This window comes from Diadema antillarum, unplaced genomic scaffold (assembly GCF_040938485.1).
Source record: "Diadema antillarum isolate AM-2024a unplaced genomic scaffold, OU_Dant_1.0 seq00000946_RagTag, whole genome shotgun sequence".
NCBI classification, from domain to species: Eukaryota; Metazoa; Echinodermata; class Echinoidea; order Diadematoida; family Diadematidae; genus Diadema; species Diadema antillarum.
In genome coordinates this window covers 1,485,351-1,507,692 of record NW_027271795.1, presented here as the reverse complement: position 1 = coordinate 1,507,692, position 22,342 = coordinate 1,485,351, and the positions used below count along the sequence as shown (strand labels likewise).

General features: G+C 38.3%; 1 protein-coding gene across 6 annotated transcripts in view; it reads right to left on the bottom strand.

Moving 5' to 3' along the window:
- Positions 1-22,342, bottom strand: part of LOC139741709 (protein unc-13 homolog B-like) — a 267,252-nt gene that overhangs the window by 122,170 nt on the left and 122,740 nt on the right. The gene's annotated exons all lie outside the window — the stretch shown is intronic.

The following is a 22,342-nucleotide window of genomic DNA, read 5'->3' as shown; positions in this document are numbered from 1 at the left end:
AACTGTTTAGATGATGCTCTGACCAACATGTAAGATTTGCTTTTATCTCAGTGATTCCTTCCACATGACAAAAAGTAAACCATACTCAAACAAGTATGTTCATCAATGTCAAATTATAATGTGTACATATATATCAAACATATTGTACATCATAACAATTGCTGAGCATTATGATACCATTCAAGATTATCAAAGGCGTCCACAAAGCTTGCAATGAAATGGTATGCAGCAAACCATTTCTTCTTTCTATTTTAATATTGTCAATGCACCATGTAAGTAATGCACTGGAGTACAACTGAGACCCTTGATCTGTAAAACACTTTATGTTGGATCATGACAATCTTTATCACTCGCAGCAATAACAGGTACACTTTTTTTTTTTGTTATTGATATCAAGTATTTTGTTGATTGTGATCGCGATCGCAAAAACCCGGAAGCGTTATGGACAGAACCCGCTGCACGCTGCGCTATGTCGTACGTACATGTAGCTAGCTCGCTGCGTGTGTGTGTGTGTGTACGAAACGGCTCTGTACGAGGGAGAGATCTAGCGCCTCGAACGATCAGTATGTCATCTGTTTCCAACATGGACGCGTACTCTATCAAGATTATTGGCATGCTTGGGCCTAAAAAACTGTTCCGCGTCTTACGAAAATGCAACAGAGATGCCAGGCTTGGAGATGTCATTCAGGGAATAGCTGACAATGGAGTGCAGTGATGGAGGGTCCTTTTTCGGACGATTTGGCGGCGGAAAAGGTGTCTATCTTGGATGACTTCGGTTATCTATTCGTTGTGGGTTTAATGCAAGTTTGACTTAGGCAAGGTTCACTGTACTAGTTATTTATTTATTTTTTCTTTGGGGGGGGGGGGGGGGGGGCGGTCGCCGACAAAAAGGGGATTACTTGAGCCGGTGGAGATTTTGGGAGGGATTTATTTTTTTTTTTTTAAATCCCTACCTACCTACCCTATTTTTCAGTGACCCGTTACTCCAATGCAACATTTTTTTTTGGCCTAAGCTTGAGTCATAATATTACATCAGTGGCTGAACATCCATAATGAATGAACAAAATTGCACAAGCTACGGTAGCATTAGGAAATAGACTAAGGATGGCTGGAAGGTTTTTTGTTTTTCCTTTTTTTTTTCAGTTCGTGATAAATTGCGACCATCAATATTTCACGATGCTCCAAACTCCTCTGGACGGTCATCCATACTGACCATGAAATGCCAGCCAGACTCGTGAACCTCGGGCATCTCCCGCTTGACCGTGGCCTCAAATGCGAGGAAACACGTCCACATAAATATCGCCAGTAAACCAGGACAACAGGTATAACACAGGCATGTCAATGCAATACGACTGCTCAAAAAAGAAAAAAACTACCAGGAGTTGCAGAGATCGGGTAAAAATCTTCTTTTTCTTTCATCGTGTTTGTCTCATCCCATTTTTTGGTAGAATTTCTTGTTGAGATGCAAATATAATGCAAAATAATGGAAGGGTATTTCCATATCTCAGCTAGAAGCATGCACCCCCCCCCCCCCTTTGCAATAAAAAAAGAAACATATTGCCTTTCACTTGGTTTGCATTAACAATGGTTTAATTGCCAGGTATGTACAGATATACATCATGGAAGACACTACCTACTTCAAATCTAGCTACTGACAATAACAACACACACGGAGTTATGGACATAAAAAAAAAGTGACATACAACCACTCCCACAAACCACAACCCTGGATAAGGCAATTGCTAACCCGTACTTCCCCCACTTTTGATTGACATTTGGGGGATATATTTTCGAAAGCATTTCAGCAGTTTCCTTACAATCTGGAACAGTAAATGTATGTGGGCGTTTTGATGTGATTCTGCTGGTTCTGAATTTGAAAAAAAAATTAGAAAGCTAACAAGACTCAACTTTGTCTGAGCAAAATCATAGGTTAGTCCATTCTAACTACACTCTTTCTTGTTACACTTATCTTGACTTTGTCTGGATGAGATAGACTAGGTAATTAGAAACTCTTTGAAAAAAAAAAGAATCAATATGATATAGATTTCTATGATATACTATCAACTCAGTCTACTTTACCACAAAAAAAAAATCTAGAAATTGTAGCATGAACACTCCCCCCCCCCCCCTGCACACTCTTAATGTAAAACCAAATTAGCTTACATATGTATATTTGGTATTATATGCACTTCAAACTTTATCAAGTTGGGTTACTGTGCTGAAAATTGGTCCCTGCTAAATGTGCCTTTACTTTCATGTGACAACTGCTATAAGGATCATATATATATATATATATATATATTTTTTTTTTTTTTTTTTTGGGGGGGGGGGGGGGACAGAGACAAGAAGTGGTGAGGTACATGTGACCTTTTTGCAGTACAGCTCACATCCTTTGGCCTAATAGACACATAGCTCAAATCCCTATGCTCAAACTGCCAACCAAGAGGCAAACACACTACCCAGATTGCCAGAAAACACACGCCAACATCCATTATTAATGTCAACGCTGGGAGACGGGGAAAACATAATTTCTCCTCATCTCTCGAGCATTCTAGACAGAAGTACTTCTATTTTGAATTCCCCCTCCCCCTTTACTGTCCTTCTTTTGGGCTTTCGTTCTCATAACGCTGTTTAGCCCACGTGTAATCCATATACTTGAAATCCTAAGCACCACTGTTGATATGCCATGTCCGGCACTCTACACGGCAGGGAGTGCCCCCTCGAATTGCGTTAGTAGTCTCTGAGGAAATCATCTTGATGCCTGTTTGTTTGAGGGAAGGCCGAGGCGAGGCATGCGTGTTATCAATAAAAACCTGTCGCGAGAAGATATGTTTGGCCACTTATCAGGCACCCGACTAGCCGCGAGATCTGCAGCCAAAATACATAATGTGCATTATTCCTCCTCCCGACAATGTGCGTTGGTGTGAGTGTGTGTATGTGTGATTTTGTGTGTGTGTGTGTGTGTGTGTGTGTGTATGCATGTGTGTGCATTCCTGCAAGCAATACAAATATAATTTCCAAAAGTATACATGTTCCGTGCCGGTATTAAGCCAGGATTGTTTGTTGGTGGGCCAACAGCAGAATCTTGATCTGTTGAAAGCCCCAATTATGTCGGTTTTTCCTAAACTCGTCGTAAACTTATTTGCTTGGAATCATGCCTGCAGCACAAAAGATGAAAAAAAAAGCAAGTGCAATGTGACATGCCCTGAAAACAGAAGGCCCTCTGCTAACTCTGGTCCAGTTTTAATGTTAAAGACATCAGAAGCAGCATCCATCAGTTTGGCAAGTTTTGTTGCAATGGCTTTAGAGTTCACAGCAAAAGGATCATAAATTTGACATACTTCAAACTTTCCACTTCTGCAAAGAGTAAAATTCAACAAGAAGGGGGATGGGTTGATATCAAATAAATCATTTATACCATCCGACTTCTCAAGAGACTTGATATGAAAGATAACTATGGATTTGATAGCTGTTTTCTTTGTTTATATGTTTGTCTAATAGGGAGAGGGAGGAATATATTTTTGCTGCAAGATTATAAGAGGTTAAAAGTCCATGCAGCTTCATGAGATAATTCAGACTCAATCTATCTTTTGTACCAACACTGTCCTGATATCAATACAGTGTTGTGCTGAGGCAGTACATCTTAAAGGAAACAGAAGCCCAAATATTATTGTGGATTGAGTGAAAGCAGCAATATCAGTAGAACATATCAATGACAGTTTGAGGAAAATCAAACAATTGATTCAAAAGTTATGAATTTTCTTATGAAATTCTATGGGGCAGTCATTATTGGATAAGGAGAGTAATACACTTCATGATATCATTAATATGGACAACAATATATAAAGGAAATATAAGAATTTAACACAATTTCATTTTTCATGGAAAGTACACATTACATCAACTTGTTACTAACATAATAATGTTACAGGTAATATTATTCCCCCTGCTTTCTTAAAGAGGTACTGTATACGCCATATATTTAGCGAGTCTAACTTTTCGTGAAACGGGACTTCCTGACAATTTCGCGAGTGGTTAAATTCGCGATTGTGGAGTCGCTATACTGAACAAAGAAATGTATACGTGTGCATCACATTCATATCGGGATCTAAGTCATTATTTTAGCGTGTCTTTGATTTTGCAAAAAGCACTTGACTCGCGAAATTCGCGAAAATGAAAAACCTCACGAAATATTCGGCATATACAGTAAGTCAAGTGCCTTTCAGCATGGTAGAAAAGAGAAAACATGTTGTATTTTCTTTATACTCTATTTATACTATTATCCACAATGACATCTGGGCCCCGTTGCTAGAAACTTTGCGTTTAAACGCAACTTGCAACTGATTGTCACTGGCCAATAAAAATCATTGTTGCATGCATGTCTTCTTAATAGGGCAGACCCTGAGCCAATCAGAATGGTTGTTTCAAAATTAGCAATTATTTGCAATTGATTGCAACTTTCTTGCAACGGGGCCCAGAAGTGTCGTAGTCTCCTTATCCAGCGATGACGGAACAAACAAAAGTTAATAACTTATGAATCAATCGTCTGATTTTCCTTAAAACTTTCACTGAAATGTTCTACTAATGCTGCTCCTTTCATTCAATCAAAATATATGTCTCCTTTAAGCATCCAGGAATTCTGAAGACTAGATTCAGTCACAATTATTTGATCTACACATCTTCTTTATTATTTTTTTTTTGTTCTTTGGAAGTGATTATATATATATATATATATATATATATATATATATATATATATATATATATATATATATATGTATATATATATATATATATATATATATATATATATATATATATATATATATATATATATATATATATCATAAGAACATCAAATCCTGAGAAGGAGCAAAGGACATGTTTTAAACACTAAATTTTTCTACTTTTCTTGGGAAAGTAAAAACTTGGGATCTTATTTAATTGCAACAACTTTAAGACAGAGACTTGCATATTTTCTCACCTCCCTGGATAAATGAGTGCATTCACATGTGCACATATGAACAGGTGAAAAATCCTTCCGCATCATGTAGAGGATAATGTCTGTGTATGGGCATTATTTTATTTTTCCAGACAATGAACGTATCACTTCACTTTGTGGTGGCATCGATGTTTTTGTTCGTATGTAAATATATAGGTAAATGATGAGATTCCATTTGTCAGTGTTTGCTGGCACAACCTTTAATCCTCTTAATGCGTTTTGCAATCGTCTCATCCCACCACAGCCTTTAGCCATAAAAGCCATTAAAACTTCTTCCTGCCTGCAGAAGTCTGACATGGAGCAGGGCAGAAAGGGTTCAGATGACTGGTTGGGAAGCCCCCTTTTTTTCTTCTAAATATATTATATTTGACTAATAAGATATCTATCCTTCTGGGGGTGTTTCATCAATTTAGTCAGTGCTGACAAGTTGTCAGTCTCTGACAATTTCAGCAAAATCCTTGGTTTTGATTGGCTGAGATGCTCTGGTCACTGACTGTAACTATGGTTATTGTCAGAGACTGACAACTTGTCAGCGCTGACTAACTTGATGAAACACCCCCCTGGTCATTGGTAAAGAAAAAATAACAACAATTGGCCCTCAAGTGTTTTAAACTCTCATGAAATTGAAAACTGGCTGCATCGTAACCTCTTGCAATTGAAGACAAAACTTGCCTAATTTAGAGTTTGAAATGTTGATATCCTCTCCAATGAAGAACTTGGCAATGTCATACTTTCAGAAAACTACTTATTGACCGATTCGGGTTCGTTGAGGGCAGCAGACATTTTACGGCACCGGGCGCAGCCATAGTGGGTGTATCAGCCGACCCCCCCTGCTCTCCCCCATCACGCACTTGTAACAAAGGTTCGCGCACTAGCAAGCATTCGCGCACTCAGTACAAGACGCCTATTGGCTAAAGCAGTTTTTCATTCTGCGTGCGTGCTAATGTAGGGAGAGGGGTGGGGGAGTGCGGAGGGGGGGTCGGCTGATACACCCACTATGGCTGCGCCCATGCCAAAAATACACATAGCGCTTCACAGAATCGGTCAATATTATTGCCAAAGAGAATGAAACCACTTTATAACAATGACATGCAAAAATAGGTTGGCACCGATTCATCATATTCATGAAAGAATCAATACAGATTTTGAGATGCTTAATGTGGAGGATAGTGACAGAATATTAACTAAAAAAGAGAATATATTAATGTATAACTACAGTATATGTGTATATACACAGACATGTACAAGTGTATGTGTATAAACATACCACCTCCACACACATACACACACATATTATTGTATATAGATGGATAGATAGATAGATAGATAGAAAACTAAATAGCTAGATAGATAGACAAATAGATACATAAAGTATATAAACACACATATTTTACTTCATGGGCTAGCATATCAAGCTACAATCAGCTCAATCATGTTTGATACTCATTGTATTAATGGACCATTGAAGACGCGGTGCCATCACCACCACCACCACTGGCGAGAGAGTACAATGTATATTCCTGGCAAATGAAGTCGAGCCCGGCAACATTATCCGCTTCTCTTTTCATCAGGATATATGTAACGGGACAAACTGAAGTGTGCAATCTTTGGTGACAAGGTCAAGGTCATCTCCCAATAGCACTCAGTGCAGGTGCTATAAAATTCCTCTCCATAATCCCAGCCATCTTTTTCAGTGTAGGCAGCGAGGATACCACTTTCTTTCTGTCCCTCCTCTTAATAAGGGTATGGTATAGTATTGGCGGAGATGAGGATTGTGCGAGATACCAAGAAACCCCTTATGAAATGCTGTAGAGAATGCCATTATAAGAGGAATTCAAAGTTTATTCTACGAAAATTGGTTTTGGAATGGCTGAGATATCCAAAAACAAAGCAAAACAAAGTGATTCTCATAAAAGGTTGGTCCCGCCTTTTGTTAGTATTGCTCTGTTTTGGATATCTCAGCCATTTCAAGACCAATTTTCATCGAATAAATGTTGAATCCCTCTTGGAACTACATGCTTTTTCATATTTCACGAGAGGTTTCTCATTATCTCACCCCAAAATGTAAGAAGTTAAGTCTCAACCAAAACTATACGATCCCTTTAAGTTCCTCTTCTCTTGGCGGATTCACCCACATACACACCTAAGATATGTATGTAAAATGAATCTGTCTAAAGGGCTAGATAACGCATCAAGTACTGCCTAAGCTGCTAGACTTTCTGCCTGTTTTATGCATTCATTTGTTGGTGTTCATCATTTGAGTGCATTGCATTAGTTTATGTGCGCTGCATTCAATGCGATCAAATCAAAATCTGTATTCTGATCTGTGCATCATGATGATGATTGTGACACAGAAATCGACAAATCAGATCAAATCAAAAACCAAAATCAACCATCTCATAAACATACGACACAGGTGGAATGTGAATTGTCCTAGCTGCCCTAACCAGGTTCACACAGAATCCCTCTGCAGCCATGCCATACTCCCATATAAGTTTTCTCTTCGGCCTTCCTCGGGGCGCATAATGCGGGAGGTAAATGTAGTATAAGGGCCGCAGCTGATGACGTATTGGTTCCACTTGATGGGTGCCCAACTAGCCCGCAACGCCATTTCCCATGAAGCCGCCATGCTTGGCGTCGCACCGTACCATCGTACACTTTCTTCCGCCCTCTCATCTTTTTATTGCTGTTGTTGTTGTTGTTTTTGGAAATGCATAAAGGCAAGAAAGTGATAACAAGAATAACAAGATTTATTCTTTTCTTTCGCCTCCTCCGTTGAGATTGAGCAATCAGGAAGAAAGATGTAGTCATTTTTTTTTTCTTTTTAGGTAATAACTCGAGTGAGGTATGCTTCTCACAATCTAATTACCCCGCAACAAGAGCACATTTCGTCACACATCCTTTTCCGGTACAAACATCTGCTCTGCACATTTGACATTCCCTTGCAATGGATGGCAGGTTCTGCCACGGAGTTGACTGTGCAGACGCGGTGGGCGTGCACATCGGGCTTTACTCATTCATTGCACGCCAGCGAGAGAAATACACTCTGCCGATGAGCCTTGAAAAGGTCTGGCGAAACCCAGCGAAAGTGGGAGGCAGAATGATGTCACTGGTATGAAATGAAACATACTTCCTTGGAAGTCAAGCGCGGAATATCAGCACACACACACACACACACACACAAACTAAATCACAGCTGTAGAATGAAATAAAGTTGAATTCACATAACATGTAAAGTTGGTTACCGGTGACATGAAACTTGTGCCTACATGACAAGTTTAGACCAATCTTATCAACCAAAGATTTGTCCTTTCAGAACAGGCTGATGAAAGTCAGAAACACCTAGCGCAAAAAGAAAAAATAATTGCATAAAATTTTACATTTGTACCTCAATGAAGATGTGAGATATATGATTAGAAATAGAGTAAAAACTGAGAAGGATCGTTCTCCGCGATGGGTTTACCACATTCGTTGTACGTTGTCACAGAAATGTGAGATGTTAATCAAAGTTGTTATCTCCTGCATTTGGCTTAATTAACTTCATGTGTATTTGACTGTGATACCGGAAACTATTTTGCTGGAACTTGTTCTACTTTTCTACACCCTCACGTCATTGCTTCATTCACACTAATGAGGAGTACACCGTGTTGTTTTCCCCCAAGGAATCTAACTTTGACATCAACCAGCCAACCATAATAGTAATTGACTGATATAATTTGAAGATGAAGCCACGGACGTTTGGTTGACCGTTGCTGGGTTGACCATTGTGGTCACACTTTGATATGCATACCTTTTCCTAATTTGGCTCCATGCCAATGGAAGAAAGCAAGCAAAAGGTGTGAAGCAAAGCATAACTTGAGCAGCGTAACGCTCAGCCAGCGTGATTGCGCATAGATGACTCATGAACTGCTCATCGTATTTTGTCCTTTTGAGAGAGAGAGAGAGAGAGCTTACTAAGAAATGGACATCAAGAGGCCTAATTGGAGGGAATGGACTCAAGTCAAATGAAGAGGAAGAAAAGGATTTTGTTGCTCGAGTGCAAGAAGGTCATAGAAGTGATTCTGCATGATATCAATCGAGGAAACATCACTGATTGAGCTCTGGTCAACTTGCGATGTTATCATACACTCGAGACACTGTGTCATTGTTAGCTTGTATGAAAAACATAGAAAGATTGCAGGGCAATAACAAAGTTTTCTCCATGTACATTTCGAGCCAATGAGGACAAAAGATGGCTTTGTAAGACAAGAAGGATGCTTACTTATAGTATAGGCACTCTACAAAAGTGTTTAGCTGGCACAAGAAAGACTTGCAATTTTAAAAAAATGGGGCTATTCACGGGTGAAAATAAAAAATCAGAGTCTTTGGAGGTGACGCATGTAGTCTATCTGGTTGCGTATCACACATTTAATATTAACCTGTTGAGGACGGTTTGATTTTGCTACAACATGCATTTCCCATAGACGCTTGCCAGAGTATACTCGGGACTCGTCCTCAAGAGGTTAAGGTCCAAGATTTCCGTCTTTAACCCGTTGAGGACGAGTCCCGAGTATACTCGGGCACGTGTCTATGGGAAATACGTGTTGTAGCAAAATCAAACCGTCCTCAACGGGTTAAGTTGGACATTTTTTTTTTCTCAATTTGAATCCATCTCTTAACAAGGTGTGAAAGGAGTTGAGTCTCATGTGGTCTTATTCTGCATTCATGAACTAAACATGAGTTGCCTAAAGTGATGAAACACTCCCACAGAGGTAGTGTTTAGTGCAGTATGAATGCAGGCTCCCACTTCAGCACATTGGAGGTACATGACATGGTGTGTAGTGTATTTTGAGCACCTATGACCTGTTGAAAAACATCTCCACTGTAAGACAAAGATATTATGATTTCTGCTTTAAAAAAAAAAGAAAAATCTCCCCTGTCTCTTTAGTCCTTATAATAGTAGGGAGAATAATGGGCAGATGGGAAGAAGTTGGGTAAAAAAGGAATTGGCGGGACAGAGGATTCCCCCCCCCAAAAAAAGAAAAAAAAAAAGAAAAAAAAATCATACATAACAGCTACAAGGAGAAGACCTCTATACAGATCTCTAGAAGTAAAATATGAAACCTCAGTTCTGTCAAAACTGTTTTTCTTTAAGTCTCTTTAATTGCGATGCCATCATAAACTCAAATCAATTCTCTGTCCTAGTTTCATAACTATGAGGAGTAATATAATTTTTAGAAAATTACACACTAGGATAATATGTTTATATACAAAAGTATATTCCATATCCACTTCATATGGAGAAAAAAAAATATATGCAGGAAGGAGATGCCACAGTTATTATACATTGTATTTCTAAAGTTCAGGTTTTGGGTAGAGTTGGAAAATGAATTTTATATTTCTTACATGGGGTCGTCGCACTATAGTAAGTAATGTAATCATAATAATATCACTTATGATTGCTTGAATGAGCACTATGTGACAGTATGTTTTTATAACAGTGCATACCTATGCACTATATCCATTAATTCTTGCTTGCGGAATTAGCGCTATGACTAAACTGCCTTCACTCTTACAAACAGTGCATGTTCTTTCATGCCTCATTTTTACCTGTTACACTTTCAATGCATAATCAGCATAAAATTCCATTTTGACATAGCCCTGGGCCTCCGCAAAATGAAATGGCACTTTGGCTTATTATGTATTAGCTGTGCAATGTAATTCAGTAGAGTGCAATTAATAGCGCACACATATTTCATGCAATAGCGAATTATATAATCCATGTATGATGAAATGCTTGCATGAAGCTGTATACGTGGAGGTGTGTGGAATTACTTTCTGTGAAACAATCTGTAGTGTGCAAGTCCAATTGACCGGGACAGAGCAGATATTATTCATTCATTCATTCACTTATTTCCATATCAAAACATAACATCTACAAATATCAAAACACAATTGCCTTGGTACAATTTATGCATTTTGAATGGAGGGATCATAGAAAGCACACATGAGGCTTGTTGGAAATGATTTCCTACAAACAATTATTGATACATTTTAACTAAACAATTATCATACAAATTCAATTGATAAAACAAAGGTCAAAGATACACTGAAAAGAGAAGAAAAGAGGCAGAGGTGGAAACAATGCATACTTATATTTACAGTTTCAGATATATTTCATCAAAAATATATATTTTTATAAAGCCTTTTAAATTGACGTAAGGTCTTACTACTCTTGACTGTTGGAGGAAGAGTATTCCAAAGAATAGGGCCATGGTAAAAAATGGAGGATTGAGTTTTTGAAATCCGGTTTAATGGTGTGTGAATATTTTTGGCATTCCTGGTATCATAATTACGTATAGAACAATTCAAAGTGAAATGGTTGTGAAATACTTCTGAAAGAACATTGTTGGAAACTTTAAACATAAAAATCATACTTTCCAAAGAAATGAATTCTTGAACAGGTAAAATTTTCATCTTAAGAAATAATGGCTTACTGGGAGCTAAATATGAAGAGTTGGTTATCAAACGAATACTGCGTTTCTGTGATTTATGAAAATGATCAATATTTTTCTTTGTAGTAAAACCCCAAACAATACTACAATATTTTATGTGAATTGAAACAAACGAATAATACAACATCTTTAAAATATTCTGTGGAAGAAATTGTAATTTGTACAGAACACCAATACTTTTCGATATTGTTGAACATATATGATTCACATGAGAATTCCAGGACAATTTATCATCAATAAAAACACCCAAAAATTTTATATCATATACTCGTTTAATTTCCTCATCTCTATACATCAATTTCAAATTACTGTCAATTTTAGTTCTTGTTCCAAATAATATATAATCGGTCTTATCAACATTCAAAATCAATTTGTTTACCGACAACCAATTTCTTATACAATCAAGTTGAACATTCATATTATAAAATAATGTCTTTGGGTCTGTGCCTTTACAAAATACACTTGTGTCATCTGCAAATAATATATAATCTACATCATATGTTGAATGTGGCAAATCATTTATATACAATAAAAAAAGAAGAGGCCCAAGAATAGACCCTTGTGGTACTCCACATTTTATGCCTTTAAGTTTAGATGGGACACCATTAATATTTGTTAATTGTTTACGATTTGAGAGATAACTTGTAAATAATTTTAATTATTAAGATACACACAGACCCGACTAAGCGACCAAGAAACAAGTTCAAGAAATTCACAGAGTAACGAGAGAGATAGAGAAGCGTGTATGTAATTCATCATCACATTTACACACTGCTGTTGGCTTATGGCGGAGGGAAACATTTACAAGCTTCCTTGGTGAGAGGTTCATGACCTGAGTCTACAAACCTTTTGTATGCCGCCAGAGCGCCCAAGAAAGGGCGGGCACGATGATAATTCAGAGCTCTGCAGATGTGGCATTTAAAATGACGTGAGTGTACTTATACCTGCTCTCTCGGGTGCGAGAGAGACTTTAAATGCTTGTTACATTCATTACATGCCTCATTTCCTCTTTACACTCTTACCCGCTCCTACAGGATAGAAAAAAAAATCCCATTCCCATAGCAACACAGACATAAAGAGAGGTAAACACGCTCACACAGATGAATGGAAAAAACAACACGCAAACTTTACAGATGGACACAAAGGATAAAAAGTACACATACAAACTTACACAAATGCACATAGTAGACAATGAAATGAAAGACAGACCGACAAACAGGCGGCCATTTTGATACAGACAAACATACGACAGACAGATAAACAGACACACACAAACACACACTACACAACAACAAGAATAATGACATCATCGCCATTATCATCATCATCATCATCATCATCGTCGTCCTCATTGTAATTGATCATCTGCATTACGCTACATGACAACTAACTACGATAGGCTAATTAGAGCATCAGCCATACTGGGCATTCGCTGCAATTCGACATGCCACAGAAGTAGAAGATGCACAGCCCTGATGGCTCCTCTGCGCTCTTAATTACATGTAGTTTTCCTCTTTTAGCCATTATTCCTCACCGCTTACCCCCCTCCTCCTCCCCCAATCCCCCTCGTGAATTAACCAGACCGATAACTATCAAATATTGGTACTCTGTGCAAATTTGCGCGCGGATACGAGAATCTAATGGAGACCTCACAGCTGAGATGCATCCAAAATTCAGCAGGCAACATCTGAATTTTGTTAGCAGCACTCCTCCACGAGGCACGTCGGACGAGTCGGTAGCTCCAAGTCGAGATGGACGACAGAGTCAAAGAGAAAGAAAATTGGTAAAAATGCATCTATCTACCTTATGATTCAAGGAAAAAAAATTGCAGGTCCACCGGTGGATCACAGCTTCAACTCTATCCTATCCAGAATGATTAGGGAAGTTTAAGATAACCAGGGCCTTGTTGCATAAAAAGAGGCGGTCAAACTTGTGTCAGAAAATCAAACATAACTCAGATGTCAGCCAATCAGAATTGAGTATTTAGAGACTAATGTTTCATTTTCTGACATATGTTTGACCTCAACTTTTACACAAACAGGGCCCAGACGCCTCAAATCGCTTGCTTTCTTTTTGTCCATCATCGGAGTTCAAGAATCAACTCTTTAGTTACCCGACTGCCACCACAATATATGCATTCTGAAAGTTTTTTTTTTTTTTTTTTTTTTTTTGCAGAGGGAAGGATAGGAAATGCAATAATCACACGCACACAGTTCACTTCGCAGTGAATTAGCGTGACCCTTCCTAGGTACCACAGCCCTTCTTTCTTGCTAGAGTAAAATAGTGAATCTCGCAGAGAAAGATTAATATCACAAATCCATCACTGTGTCTGAACACTTACTGCTGCCATTCAAAGTAATGGATGATTATAGAAAACTACAGTGCCCTTATCTCACTCTCTCCATCAATTTATCTATCTCCTTCTTCGTCCTTGTGACTGTGCCGACTCTTTTCCAGTGAAGGAGTGCCACCATTAAGCGAGAATATTGCAGGCAATGAAGGCCTTTTGGATAAACAGAAGAATTAAAGGAAAACTTCCTTCCATGTTCGAACAGATGTTCACACCAGAAGAGCAAAGTCACTCGATCAGAATAGTAAAGTTTCATTTGAGTAAGGAAGTTAATAAATTCAAAGTTTACCACGTAACTGATTTAGAATCACACACACAAATAAAAAGAGCCATGGTGTTATCACTTCACAATATTTCCTAATAATGTTTAAACTTAGAATCATCAAACATTACCTTTTTTTGGGGGGGGGGGGGAGGGTAGCCAAATTGCAGATTTTTCAGATAATAATTTCATTTCAGCCATCACAGTTAAACCCTTACAACTCTAAACAATTTGACGCTAACCATATGATTCTCTCCTCTTAATGTATGTTAACCGATGAAATTCAGTTATGTTATGAGAATAGATGATGTGTACAGGTTAGTTGAAGACTTGTGAGGAATGGACATCATTACCTTATCCCATTTTGTGATATTGTCTGATTACTATCTAATGTGAACATGTGGAGCTTTGAAGTACCTTAATTTTCAACTGTCTGCCTGATTTTAAATCAAATTCTTGCCCGGCTGTTTAAGTTGACTCTAGTCATTACAGTCCACTCAAACATTTCATGGACTTCACTTTGAATTTTGAGAACATGAGCAGGGGATATGGGGTAGGAGGGGACAAACTGACTCTACTGATCATATAGATGTCAAACCTTCATAAGTGGTGAGTAATCGCCTGATGACTAACAGCGGATTCTATGGACACCTTCAACTACCATGCCATTTGACTGTGTGTGCGGCACGACCTGTGCAGTCATTCTAAAGTGTTCTGCATATATCATGAAATGTCACTAATAGCGCAATCTTTTAACCGAGAAATGCTTTAATGATTGTGCTGGTAGAGGGCATTAGATTCTTTTCACATATCCCCTGAGAAAGACACAATTTGATTCCTCCATGGAGATTAAAAGGAAACATTGATCTTTTCGTTTAAAAAATACCGATAAGAAGTGTGAGAACAGAATCATTGGGACCCAACCTATGATGGCTTTTGTGAAACGACCATATTGCTGCAATATATATCACGGTTTGATGATATTCAAATGATTGTAACTTTGCCAATATAGGTCATATTTTACTCTGATCTTCGCATATATCATTGCTGGGGCGACAAGACCTCGTATCTACAAAATGCCAAATGTTCAGGAGAGAGAGAGAACAAAAAAAATAAAACCATGGCGGCCAAAGCACTATATCAAATGGGATAGCCTTTCCTTTGACATGCCGTGGAGGCTTCATTTTTGGTTTAAGAGAACTAGGATTTGGACAGGACATCACATAACTGAATATCTGACCATTAATCCAAAAAAGTCATTTTCACCAAAATCTGAGATACAAGGTCTTGTCACCCCTGCGACGACGATATGCTCATTCCCTGCTCTTCCTTCAAGATATTCCTGTAAGATGATACTCCACCAAGTCTGAATTTCACTTCGCCCTCAGCGAGGTAAAGTCAAATTTGCAAGGTCATGTGATTCTGTGCTCATCTCAATGGCAAGTGCATGTGACTGGTCATGTGACTTGTTCAACATTGGAAAATACCCAACAACGTCCGAACGTAGGAAGCATTACTCTTCTTACATGCCCCAGTGACTTTTTTCCCCGCCAAATGCATTTACCTTTCCTCTGTATGCTATGCAGGCCTCTAATAGATGTGCAATTTTGTTCACCTCATCACCTTGAAGGCAGAGCCTGGTTAATGGAAATTGTGCTCCACAGTACTAAACAATCTTTATAATGCTTTACGAAGGAGATTCTTTGCTATCGACTTTCAGATTGACAGTAAGGAAAGGTTGTATCGGAGACAGCATACATCAATAGTCATGAATAATAGTCGTGAATACCCATAGTTCGTGATTTGCAACTCCAGGGCCATGTTGTATGAAAAGATGCAATCAAACATACCGAAAGTCAGAAAATCAAACATAGGAATCAGTCAATCAGACTTGAGTATTCATCAGAAACTTAAGTTTGATTTTCTGACTAACGTTTGAACTCAACTATTAAGCAACAGGGCCCAGAGCTCCCAATACATTACTGAAGGGGAAAAAAACAGCTTTAGCCCTCTTTCTTTCCCCTTCATATGGATACTCGTAATCATTACTCATGGATCCAAGACTTCAGTCTTTATTCTATCAATCTTCTTAGCATTGTTTGTATGTTTTGTCTATTTACTGTCTGAATCAATTGCATAATCCTTTCAAATGTTTTGGATATATCATAAAAGCAATTGACAACATCAGACAGATGCTCGGAGCAATTATTTTTGGTGTATGATGTGTGAAAGTGTTCACCATATTTTGTATGCTGCATAGACAGTATCACGGTATGAACTGTTTTTAACTCAAAATTATTTTGAAAGGCTACCATGGATCCACTAAGATACTGTCTACACCAAATATTTTGCGAGGTTTTAATTTTTACTAGTTTTTGCTAGTCAGTGCTTTTTAAGTGTAAAGAGTAAGCAGCTGACGAAAAAAATGATGAAAAAGGAAATGTAGCAACCAACAAACGTTTCTGTTGACGTACGCAGAAGACAGCTATACTTGAGTCGACCACAAAATATTGCAACTGCAAATGTGTGTGAGTAATATGCTGTGTATTCAAAGAATAGGTTCTGCCAAAAACATGTCAAAATACTCATGTCACACAGCAGAAAATGTGCAAAATACACAGACAAAAATACAGTCTCCACACAAAGTACGTTTTCCTCTTCGAAAAAAAAGAAAAAAAAGGAAAAAGAAAAAGTGCAGGTTTGGGGCTCCCAGGGAAGAAAGTACTTGTCCCCTTTGCCATGGCACCAGATTCTGAGAGCGCATTTTACATTTCCTACAATTGCAAATGGCAAATGTTTTGATTTGATAATGGCTCGAATGCAAGCAAAAAAAGAACATCTCTGCCGCCGCGAGTGAGCACAAATGAATGCTCATGCCATTTGGGGGAAGTTAAAAGATGTACCCGATGTGACAGCAACTGTCATATTCAATGAGGCGTAAAGTTGACAGGATTCATACTATGTTGAAGAAGAAGAAAAAAAGGGGGGGGGAGAAGAAAAGCTGATGCGTACATGAATGACTTGAGCATGTTTTCTAAATACTCAGCTGCAGACGCCTGTGACTAGTCAAGAAGATATTGCCTCAAAGGAGTAAAATATGATGTGTATCGTCTCTTGACGAGGAGCGCAGGGTGCTCTCGGGAGATGTAATAACAATGATTGCAGCTAGGGATGACTCGCTATATGATTATCTATCCTTCACTGTATACATGTATATTGTGCCATTATGTGACTGGCACATACTTTCCTGATAAATGCTAGGAAAAAGAAATATTCACAGTTTCCCCCATTTTTCCTCAGCTTCAGTGAAAAAGAACATTTTCATATCCTGCATAGGTATGCATAAACGGATTTCATCGCTGCCAACTACTTTGTTAAATGGTTCTTGATGACATTTTGATCAAGGATATATTTATTGCTTCATGGAGAAAAAGTGTTGGAATAAAATAATAATAATCTAAAGTAATGCTTGGGATCAGCAAGTAATGCTGTTGAAAAATTAAACAGATAACGACAAGGTCGCATCAAGGCTCAAACATCCGCTAGTCATTTACTGTGACATTTTAGGACGACTTAAAATGTGCATATAAATGACAGTGAATCACAAAATCAGCAAAGAAACAAAGAAACAAACAAACAAACAAAATGATGAGTCAATTTCCGAGTAGACCTGGAAAAGCATTTAGTTTTAGGTCCATAACAACTTTTTTTTTCTTTTTTTTTTTCTGCAGGAGTAATCCAGCTTAAATCTACAACATCCTAAGTTAGGAAGTATAAAACTGACTGAAGAAACTTTGTTTGAAGTTTTTAGAACACTTATGTTTCTCTGGTATGATATTGAATTTTTCCTCTTTCTAATAATGAGACACATGAAAGCGTATTTGAACACCATGAACAAACACTGTCAAAGACTAGCAGCAGTAGTGTTGATGCTCTGAGGTAATCATTGATGTAGAGTGCTTCACGGGTGTGCAAAGCTTTGGGATGATGTGATTATTATCCTTCAGAGTCTTTGCTATGGAGATTCGTTTAATCCCTTCTTTTCTGGACACAATAAACAGCGAGTCAGTGAGCTTGAACAGATAATCAACTTCACAGCTCTTCTTCTCAATGTTAATAATCTGAGACTTTAATCCACATTTTTTTTCTTTCTATTACTTACTTCAGTTGGTTAAGATCATCCAATTTTGATCAGTTATGCTTCATTGTACTCCTGAGAATCTTTTATGTCAAAATATTATATGATATGGCAAACTGTTGGTGTTTTGGTAAAGCATGGTCATTCACATTTGAACTTTAAGGTGTATTTAACTACATGTAGGCCCGATGTCCTTTCCACTTTTATACAATATAGTACTCAGTGCGGCAAAGCTTAAAGAAATATCTTGATAAATCCTTTAGCCAATATATACTAGAATCTCAATACAAACTGGGCTATACAAAGATGTACAAAGTCTTTTTTTTTAGAAGGCAGATAATTTGCATTAGACTTGTAGGTCCTCCACCTCCCTTGCCAAGTGTGAGAGATCCACATTTGTAAGTCAAGCAAAACCAAGAAAGGGAACAAGTTATGAAACTGATTACAAATAAGAACGTCCTGTCACATCATTGGACTCATAGAATTGTGCCTCTGATATGAATTCCTTTGTCTCAATTTCATTACAAAGTTTTGCCACGGTCCTAGGTATAACAACTGTGAAACAGCAACAATAAAAAATGCTGCCATTGATCCAAAATCTGTCTACAATTAATATATGCATTCTCCCCTGCCTCCTTTATCCACTGTGCTACACTCTGATCCTGCTGTATGGTGTCGAGAGCAGATTGGAGTCTTCGGATCAATATCGCATTAATGGCCATGTATATCTGCCCCCTCCCCCATCCCCCTCCCTTCCGAGCCCAATACTGTAAGTGCAGTATGAACAAGCAATCACATGGTTGCACTAACTGCCCAATCAGGCGTGACGGCAGGCTTCATGTGCAATAGATTGTGGGAACAGACAGACGACTATCTAGTCTGCTCCCATGCCTCTAGGGAGGTAACTCTGCTTCAGATGAACATTCTTGAGGAAGAGGGGAAAAACAACAAAATTAAAAAAAAGATACTGAAGGTATCTTCTCAATCCTAATTCTATCTTTAGAAGACACCCCGATGCTAGCAGCAAAGCTTTAAAATCCCCAATCTGCTTGATTAATGAAGGGAGCCGTCCAGTGGTTCAATGATGGTACAATGCCCATATTGAAACTACAAGTGTGTTCAACTCACATGGCAAAAAAAAAAAAAAAAAATAGGTAAAGGATACACATGTAAAGTGTAATAGATGGGGCCAAACAGGCAAAGTTTCAAACTTCATAGTTACATCCGATGATCTGAATTATGAACTAATTACTGAACATGAGTTTACACATTGGATCACGTCATTTCTGAACTTGCAATCAAGAAATTAATATCAACAGACAGTATGTACCATTTACTGGCCCTTTTAGATCTCACAAAATTTTATGTGATCACGGACCTCGGCATGAAAAGAAAATGTCCCAATTTCGGATATTGGAATCATTTCACTATAACTTGAAGCAGTCACTCACAATTTATCACATAGCTGGGAGTATTTAACAATAATCTTCTAACACACTTTTATTTCCTCCTAGCTTCATTTTTGTACAATATCAAAGACATTGATAGTTGTAGATGGAACATGCAGCTCAGATTTTTCAGTGAGGAAAACAAGGTCAACGATGCTTTTGACACATGGGTTTTGAATTCAGAGTTAATTGAATCTTTCTAATCCAGTTCTAAGAATACCATCAATCCCTTCTTATGTTTTCCACTGGGGCTGTACCCTTCAAGCTTGCACTTTCCAACGATGCCAAGCAGTCACATTGGGGGGTAATCCGCACCTCGTAATGCACCCTCCCACATGGCATGATCTGCAAGAGATGAGCTCACCCCACACCAATTTCCAGACATTTTTCGTTCATCAGAATCTATTGTGATTAACGAGGCTGCGAGTGGCACAGAGCTACGTACAGCTGAGTGAGAAATCATGCCAAACTGTGAAAGCTGATTTCACCTGGGAATAAAATTGTGGAGAGGGATAAAAAAAAAGAAGGTACTTTTCTCTTTTTCGATACTTGTCCTGGCTGTGCTGCACACCGCAATTGCCCATTTCACTGTTTGACAGTGGTTGCACCAAGGAAAGTGATTGTTATAGCATTTGTAATTAGATGGCAGTAACTGTTTACTTGGCTGACAAATTTCACTCTTTATGGCCACTAAAGCTCATGTCCAATTACCGAACATTTGGTCATAAGTTTTTGACTTTTGACGGTTTAAATTTGGAACGGCGCCTCCTTGTAATGATAAGCCATCAATAAATTGGCTCCTTTTATTCAGCTGTTTTCCTGTAACTTTCCTCCTGAGTTCTTAGAAGTAATAAGGAAGAATTTTGCACAGATGGGTGTACCAAGTGGACTGAGATAAACAAAACACAACTGGAATTTTTTGTAGTAGTATGTGCGAAAGCAACAATAAAAATACAAAGCATCGCAAAATCTCAATCATGCTTTACCACTGATTTACACCCTTTCCCCATCCAGGCCCTTCAACATGATACACTAATACTGTATACGCCATATATTTTGTGGGGTCCTTTATTTCCGTGAATTTTGTGAATTTAATTGTGAATGCTATTTGTGAATTTAAAAACTTATGAAAATATTTACTCTGATCCAGAAATGAATGTGATGTGCATGCATACACTTCTCTGCTCAGTACTGTACTTGACGATCACAAAATTGTCGGGAAGTCCCACTTTGCAAAAAAATTAGACTCGCGAGATATATGGCGTATATAGTACCCTCTAAACACGGTTGATACAGAAATGTGCCAAGCAATCAGAGAATCACTAATTCCTTCTCATTGTCACACAAGCACTAAAACATTTCCTGAATTATTGCAGTTTTTCAGCCACAGAAAAGCATTTCACTTCTCCTAACCCATGGTCTACCCCAGGAGTTCAGATCTACAGAAGACAGCAGCAATGAAATCAATCGTGTGACAAATACACGCCTCCATTTTACAACTCATTACACCTGTCTGCCAACACACAAGCCACAGCCGAAAAGGCATAAAAGTTTTGTCCCTTCAGCAACCGCAAAAAAAAAAAAAAAAAGAGAGAGAGAGAAAAAGGCAGTTTGCAGAGATACAAGTATAGGGTCTGGGAGAGAGAGAGAGAGACAGACAGACAGACGAAGAGAGATGAGAGAGAGAAAGAGAGAGAGAGAAGGACAGAGCTACTGCTAGTGGAAGAAAGTACAGGGAAAGTAAGCAGAGCTCTGTGGTATACATGTATGCATACCTGCCCTCGTTCTGGCGTTTCCTGTCATGAAACAGAATCCCTCTGAATACATTGACGAGGGGCTACCGAGTTGGCTTCTCCCGCTGCTCCGAGAGCAAGTGATTGTTATCTGCGGCTAATGGCTGCCGTGCTGTACTTTGCCTGACATGGGGGCCTTTGCATAAATCTGGGGATTTCCTCTCTCATGTCAACTTGTTGGGGTGGAGTTTTCGAGATAAAAACACACAAACAGTTTGTTTCCCCTGCTAAGAATGGAATTGGGTTGAAAATCAACCAACAAATGTGACCCTTTACCACAAACTCCTGATAAAATTGTAGAACATCTGTTTTGAGATCTTGTCCTTCTTTTCTTTCCACATACCTTGAGCTTTCCAATCACATTAGAATTTGCTTTATTTGAAGACATACCACAAAACAGTGACAAAATTGCTTTTCGCAAATACAAACTTTAGAAAATCAGCCCTAAAAGTAGGCGTGCAGTCAAGCATGCTGCAGATGAGGTATGTAAACACAATTCACTGATTCAAATACCTTGGATAATATGCATCACAAAATCAATAAATTCAAAGCATTCCTCTGAAATCTAAACAGGAAGTGGTTAAGATATGAACTATTAGGTATCAAATATTAGGTATCATCATACGGTATCAAATTTCACACCTTTTTAAATGGTCTTTCCAATATAACCTTACGAAGAAACTGGCTCCAAATATAGATATTTAACCAAAGTGAGTCAAGAACAACAACCACACCTGTTCAGTTTGGTAGAATTATGTCCGATTATAGTTTAAATCACACCTCACTGGAAACATAATTATGGCAATAAATCTGTAATTTACAGTGACTGAAAACTACACAGCTTAAACACTGAAA